At 49.2% G+C, this 6359-nt stretch overlaps 1 protein-coding gene across 10 annotated transcripts in view; it reads left to right on the top strand.

The window, feature by feature from the left end:
- The first annotated feature begins 363 nt into the window (after positions 1-363).
- The window catches only part of ATP2B2 (ATPase plasma membrane Ca2+ transporting 2), a 403287-nt gene continuing 397291 nt past the window's right edge, over positions 364-6359 (top strand). For 4 of the 10 annotated variants that reach the window (XM_059856161.1, XM_059856160.1, XM_059856151.1 and 1 more), the window contains exon 1: positions 370-499. The gene's annotated coding sequence lies outside the window, so the exon portion shown is untranslated. Of the gene's footprint in view, positions 500-6359 lie in introns of all 10 variants that reach the window. The other 6 variants (XM_059856163.1, XM_059856159.1, XM_059856162.1 and 3 more) reach the window with 3 other exon arrangements.

Genomic DNA, 6359 nt, shown 5'->3' with positions numbered 1-6359 from the left:
CAGGCTTTCCCCTTGGGATTTTTGCAGAATTCTGTCAGAAAACCGCGGCGTGTTGAGGAAAAATAAAAGCCAAAGGAAGGTGGTGGTGTCAAACGTTCGGTGCTGAACAGACGCGAGGCGCCCCAGAGCCGCGCTCACCTGCGCGGACTCTCCGCGCATCCCCCGAGCCCGCGGAGCATCCGCGCACCTGCGGGAGCCCAGCGGGAGCCCTGCGGAGCGGAGCGGGGCGCGGCGCAGCCTCTCCCCGCTGAGGGGAGCCCCAGCCCCGCCGGGGGAGGCTCGGCTCGGCTCCGGCACCTCGCGGGGTGGGGAGAGGCGCTGCCCGCCCCCCCGGGGCTTCCCCGCTAAGTCTGACGGAGCCGCCGCCTCCCGGCGCAGCGCAGCGGCCCCGGCGCAGGAGGAGGCGCCGTGCGCGGCCCGAGTCCCCGGGCGCTGCCGCCGGCGAGGGGACAGCGGCGGCTCCGCGCTCCCGGCGGCTCCGCTCCGCTCGCCGGCTCAGGTAGGAGCGGCAGCGGCGCCCCCGGGGCTGCCCCGAGCCGCGGTGACCTTGAGGGGGCGGCGGGGGCGGGAGCGCTGCCGGGGCCGAGCCCATCCCGGCGCGGTGCCGGGCCAGCGGGATGCGGCCGGAGGATGCGCTCGGGCGGGGATGGAGGCGGCTCCGCGGGGCGGGCGGCTCGGGCAGCGGCTGCGGGAAGCCTCTGCTCTCAGTCCGGCCGGAGCCCGGAGGGCTCTCAGGGACGGAAACGGGTCGGGAGGCGGCGGTGGCCGCTCTCTGCCCCGGCCGGGGGCTCGGAGGCGGCGGCGGAGCCCCCCGCTGCCCGCCCGCGGCCCCGGGCACGCCGCTCCTCCTAGAAATATTAATTTGAGAGGGTCAGAAGGAGGTGTTTGCCCGCAGCCCCGCTCCCTCGGCGGGGTGATGGAAGGAGAAGCTCTCCCGGGAGCGCCGTCCCCGGCGCTCGCCCAGCTCCTGCGGTGCCGCTGAGCTCCGCTGCGGCCGGGCTGGGGCTTTTTGGTTTTTTTTTTTTCTTCTTTTCTGCGGGGGGGGATTTAAATGTTTTACAAGCAGTAGTTTCCAAAGCCTCGCAGTATACTCCAGCGGAGCGTTTGGAGCGGCTGAAAGCCCGAGGAGAATGCGGCGGGAGGGAACTCTGCCGGGTCCCGCAGCCGCCCGGGTGCCCGGGATGCCGGCTGAGGTGGCCGCTGTAGTCCCGGCGCCACCACCTTGGCATGGATGTCGTCAAGATGTGCTTTCCTACCGTCACCGAACAGAATGGGTTCTTCTGCTGAAATCTTGGTTTGGAGACTGTACTAGAATCGTGAAAGGAGGGGCACTGTCTTCCGTTCTGTATCTTTGAAAGGCCTCCTGTATTGTAGGCGGAGAAAACCTCTCGTTTGCTGAATTAAACTGTCCAAAAGTTTATTTCTTTCTGTGTATTTCTTGCTGATTCTTTTTCCTCGTGTTTTTTTTTTTTTTTTTCATCTTATTGTGCAGTTTTATCACGTTACACCAACCCACTTCTGTGCTAATACTTTCTTTACTTTCTTTTTAATTAAAGCGTATTTTGTGGTAAAGTGCTATTTGAGAAGCATGGGTACCAAGATAAGGTGCTGGGAAGATAGGCGAGCTGAAAGCAATGTAGAGTAGGGCTTAACTGCTCCCAAAATAAGCTAAAATGTAAGTTTTAAACCAGTGTGAAAGTCGATAGTGCTGTAACTCAACTCCCAAAGAGTAAAAGGGAATCTTTTAAGGAATCCTGTGTGTGGCTGGTAGATACTGCGAGCCCTGGTTACGTAAGCAGCTCTTTGAGTGGCTCTGCACGCACATTGTCACCTTCTCAGCAGCACTTGGTTTCTGACCCTGTCCCCTCACCTACATGTGGCTAATTTTCATGTGCTGACTCAAGCAGGATTCAGCATTATCATGACTTTTCTGTGGAGAAGTGGTTTGTCTGTGGTATCCTGCTAGGAAAGCAGCTCAGTATTCTCTGCAATGCCTTCATGGTCTGACATTAAGCTCTGTTTTCAAAGTGAACGTTGCTGCAAGCTCTTCCTAAAGCAAAATAATATGGGTTAAATGCTCAGTTTAGTGTCAATATTAACATAGTCACTTTAACACTTAGTGGAATGAATGCAGAGTGTTCTGATGCCTTGAATTCCTATTTGATACCATTACCAGCACTGTCCCTTGCCCACATGCTGTAAATCCAGGACCACAACCTCTTGATTATCCAGGCTATTGAGTGTGATATTGATCCAAATGTCTGCGTGTCCCTCAATGCTGTGGGCACACAGTTTGAGGTAACTGGGGCTGGGCCCATCTCTAATGGGCTGCAGCTGTGAGCAGCAGGTGAGCAGCATTGAGGGCAAAGAGCCCCGGGGTGCTGACCAATCCCCAGAGGGAGCAGAGGGCACACAGGTGCAGGGCATTACCACGAGGGGATAAAAGGCCCCCTAAGAACAAGGAGGGCAGATGCCTGCAGCCTTCTGGAGTGGGGTGATGTTACTGTGTGTGGGCAGACCTCTGAAGCCTCCTGAAGTGGTGAGTTGTGTATGGGCTGAAGAGTTCTGAATTTGTGTGGGGATACTCTGTATAATCACAATCTCTGCTGCAACATTATCCCAACCATCTCTTTAACCATTCCATTGTCTGTTTCCTGATCCTGCTGAGTACGTTTTTATTGTTTTTGCCAAGCTCCGTGGGGATATTTGTGTGGTGTCCTGTGATGCTGTCACCTTGATGGGTTTGCTTTGGAGGAGTGCAGGGAGGAGGCTGAATGGAGATCTATCATAGCCAGTGGGTTGGGTTTGGTTTGGCTTCCCCAAAGAGGTGTTTGGTGCTATTGGAGGTGCCTCAGGGCTCCTCTCCTGGCCTTTGTCACTGTTTCAGAGGACTGTGAGTCTCCACTGTGTCCCACATCATGTACCAGGCACCTCTGACAGGGTTTGCTGCCTTTTGGAGCTGGCTGAGTCAAACCTGGTGCATCTGTCTGGCTCCTTAGCCTCGGCTACCCAACAATAAAGCACCTGAGGTCACTTTCCACAGAAGCTTCAGCGATGGGGCTGGGAAGCTGGACTGTTTGTCTGAGTATTGATAACCCTCTGAGTGCTTGGAGGTGATCTGCATCCACAAAACCTGTGTATTCTGGGTGTTGTAGGCAGTGTAAAGGGCAGCAAGTGAGGTTGAAAAGGAAATTCTGATACTCAAAACTCCCTAAAACTTGGATTGTAACTTAAGGATAGGTTCAGGACTGCAGCTGGGGAAAAGTCATCTGCATTGACCAGAGGAAAAAGCAGAGTAATTGTTCAAGAGATAAGTGGTTGTTTTAGTGGCAGTCTGGTGGGAGATGATAGCAAAGGAGATAATTGGGAACAGAGTGAATGTTTGCATTTAAACAAAATTGTGTGGCTGCTGAGATCTTTTAAAACAAACATCAGAGCAAAGTTCAGACTTCTGGTGATGCTTATCCTTGGAATGTGTGTGTCAGACATAAGAGTTCTGTTTCCAGACAGCTTTACATTTAATGGACACTGTGCAGTAAATGGTTGCAATTTGCAAAGTTCAGAGTGGAACTTAAGCTGTCCTTGGAAAGAAAAAGTTGGTAAAAAGTAAGTTAAATAAAAAACTTATGAATAGGAGTGGCAAATGCAAGAGGATAAATCGTTTTAATTATCTGAAAAGAAAAATATAAGGTATTTGAGAAAGGAAAATTGAGAATGAACAAGAAATATTTGTGTGTAAGAGGATGACAGAGGTGACAGCAATGAGTGTCACAGTCACTGAGATCCAGGCTGGTCTCAGTATGTTCATGCTACAAAATTATCAGTTAAATCAGAATGGCTTATTTATTGCCAAAGCCTACTTGGAAAAAAGCTTCATCTTCACAAATGGACTTATTTAGTAATGAAATATTTCAGACTTCCCTTTTATGGGTGTGACCAATTTTTCTCATCTATGTGATCTGAGACAGCATTTCCTGAGGGATATGTGACTCCCATATTGCTGATGGCCCCATATCCAGCAGCATGGGCTTGTATCTAAGGGTCATTATGTAAAAGGCTGTGTTTTCACCTATTTTGGAAGTTATGCTCAGAAATCTTGAATATTTTGTAACCTCTAAATAAAACAACTGGTGTGCTGCAGGGGCGCCCTCCACTCACACTGGAATGTAAACCAAAAAAAGCTTTAAATATTTCTGGGAGGCAGAGGTTGCTACATTTTTAATTAGTGCAATAGGAGGTGTGTTTTGGAGCGTTCATTGAACACCTTTATTTGTGCAGAAAAGGCATTTCTGAAGAGCCTGCTCAGGTCAGTGCCCCCAGAGCAGTTCTCCTGTGGATTCTTATTTATCTGCTCCCAGCCATTCTCTGCCCTGATCCCAAGGCTTGCACCGCTGGGTTTGACAGTCCCTCCATCACTCCTGCCCCCCTGCACATCCCAAGAGCTGCCCAGTTTCTTAGGCTGCCACTTTTGGGGTGCCCAAGGCTTGTGGTGCCAGAGCTGAGCCTCCAGGAGGGAGCAGCAGCAGTGGGGCTGTGTGTGGGGCTGCCCAGTTGCCATAATGCAGGAACCTCTGTTTGCACAGTGAGTTTATTCCCTGGGTGTTGGAATGCCTTTAAAAAGGCTCAGCAGGGGGAGGTTTTCAGAGCCAGACCTGCCTGATTTCATTGGTGCTCTGAGGTATTTCTGCCTGCATGGAGCTGTGGGGTTGTGTCAACACAGAAACTGGCACAGGGGCTTGCATGTTCATCAAGGGTTGATGGTAATTGTTGAAGGGATGGGATTTGGAGCTGCAAGTCTGAATCACATTTCCCCTCACACTCCCCAGCAGAGTGACCTTGGATGCACATTGCAAGTTTTGAAAACCTTTTGTGTGTTGTGAAGCCAGAATAATGCAGCTGTCTCTGTTCAGAGTTTCTATTTCTAAGATTGATAAATCATTAATTCCACAGTGTTTGGGGAATTGCCTTTAGCCTGATTTATTTATTAAAAAGGCTCAAATAGCTTGTATTGAACTTATGAAAACTGTACCTCCACAAAAATCATCCATCAGGGATGAAGATTGCTCCAAGATACTGCAGCTGCATCTCTTCATGGAATGCTTTGGGGGTCAGGAGTTTCCTGGGGAGCAGGATTTCTCCTGATGCTTTATCAGTGAGCCTAATGCCCAGCACATTCCTTTTGTTTTCTCACGATGAGCAGGAGATTCCAAGCCTCTGGATAGCTTTCCTGTGCAGAAAAAGTCACCTTGAAAGTATTTGCTGATCCTGTGTGTTCTGTCCTGCTTATTGAACAGCCATTCTTCATTAGGGGCAGTTATTCCCACTGATGGGAAATCTTCCATCCTGGAAGGTGTGATTGCACCAGCACAGCAGACAAAACAGGGCCATTTTAGATGATCCAGCATTCCACTTTTTGTGACTCAGGTAATTTGTTCATATTTTAAACTTTTTTGCACTGTTGTTGTTATTTAAAGAGGTTAATACTGCTTAAGAGGATTGAAATAATAGGAATTGTGTTTTCAGGGAATGTCCTCTGTAACCCATACTGAAAACTTCCAATAGGTTGGTGATGGGTTCCTAGAAAGTATCCCAATAGGCAGAAAAGTATGAATGAGGAGATTTATGATAACCAAGATGTGCTATCATCAGCTTTCTTTGCAATTGCTGAAGCTTAGAGTAATGACTCCAGAAGAATTAAGAATTACATTCTTTTCCATCTGAGGAAATGGATATGTGCATTTTTAGGTGCTGGCCTACAGTTACAGGAAAAGCACAATGGAAGTTTTGAGAAGAAATGGCATCATTTAAAAGGAATTGGTGGCATTATTAGGGGTATTTCCAACTGCTTTGCTGCACTGAACTCGTGGCCTTAGGTCCAAATGCAGTGTTAATGCATTGCTTTAGTCTACAAAGTCTGCGTGCTCACCAGCATTTTTCTCATGTGTGAAGTATTTTACAGGCTTTAAATCAGTTTATGTGAAGTAAAAATAGAAGGCTGGCATGAGCTTTGGCCTATAAACAGTAGAAAATAATTACATGAAGACAAAATGTTAAAATTTTGCCTGGAAAAGATCTCTTCCACATCATTGGGTTTTTCTTAATTACAGGAAGTGTCCAAAAGCCCTGACAAGAACTAGGCCCATTTTTTAGTGAAGCTTGAAAATGTCACAAGAATCAATCTGGAAGATGCAGAATGATCCTTCTAGAAAGGTTAAATACTCTGAAAAATTCATGTGTAATAGACAGCAGCCCTGGTGGTTCTGTGTCAAGTGCTGAGGAATGGAGAGCAGGAGGGACAGGGAAATGCCATTATGGGCTGTGAAGGTGGGTGCTAGTGGGTGTGTTCCCTGCAAAGACAC

This window comes from Haemorhous mexicanus, chromosome 11, assembly GCF_027477595.1.
Source record: "Haemorhous mexicanus isolate bHaeMex1 chromosome 11, bHaeMex1.pri, whole genome shotgun sequence".
Taxonomy (NCBI): Eukaryota; Metazoa; Chordata; class Aves; order Passeriformes; family Fringillidae; genus Haemorhous; species Haemorhous mexicanus.
This window is presented reverse-complemented; position numbering and strand designations above follow the sequence as displayed.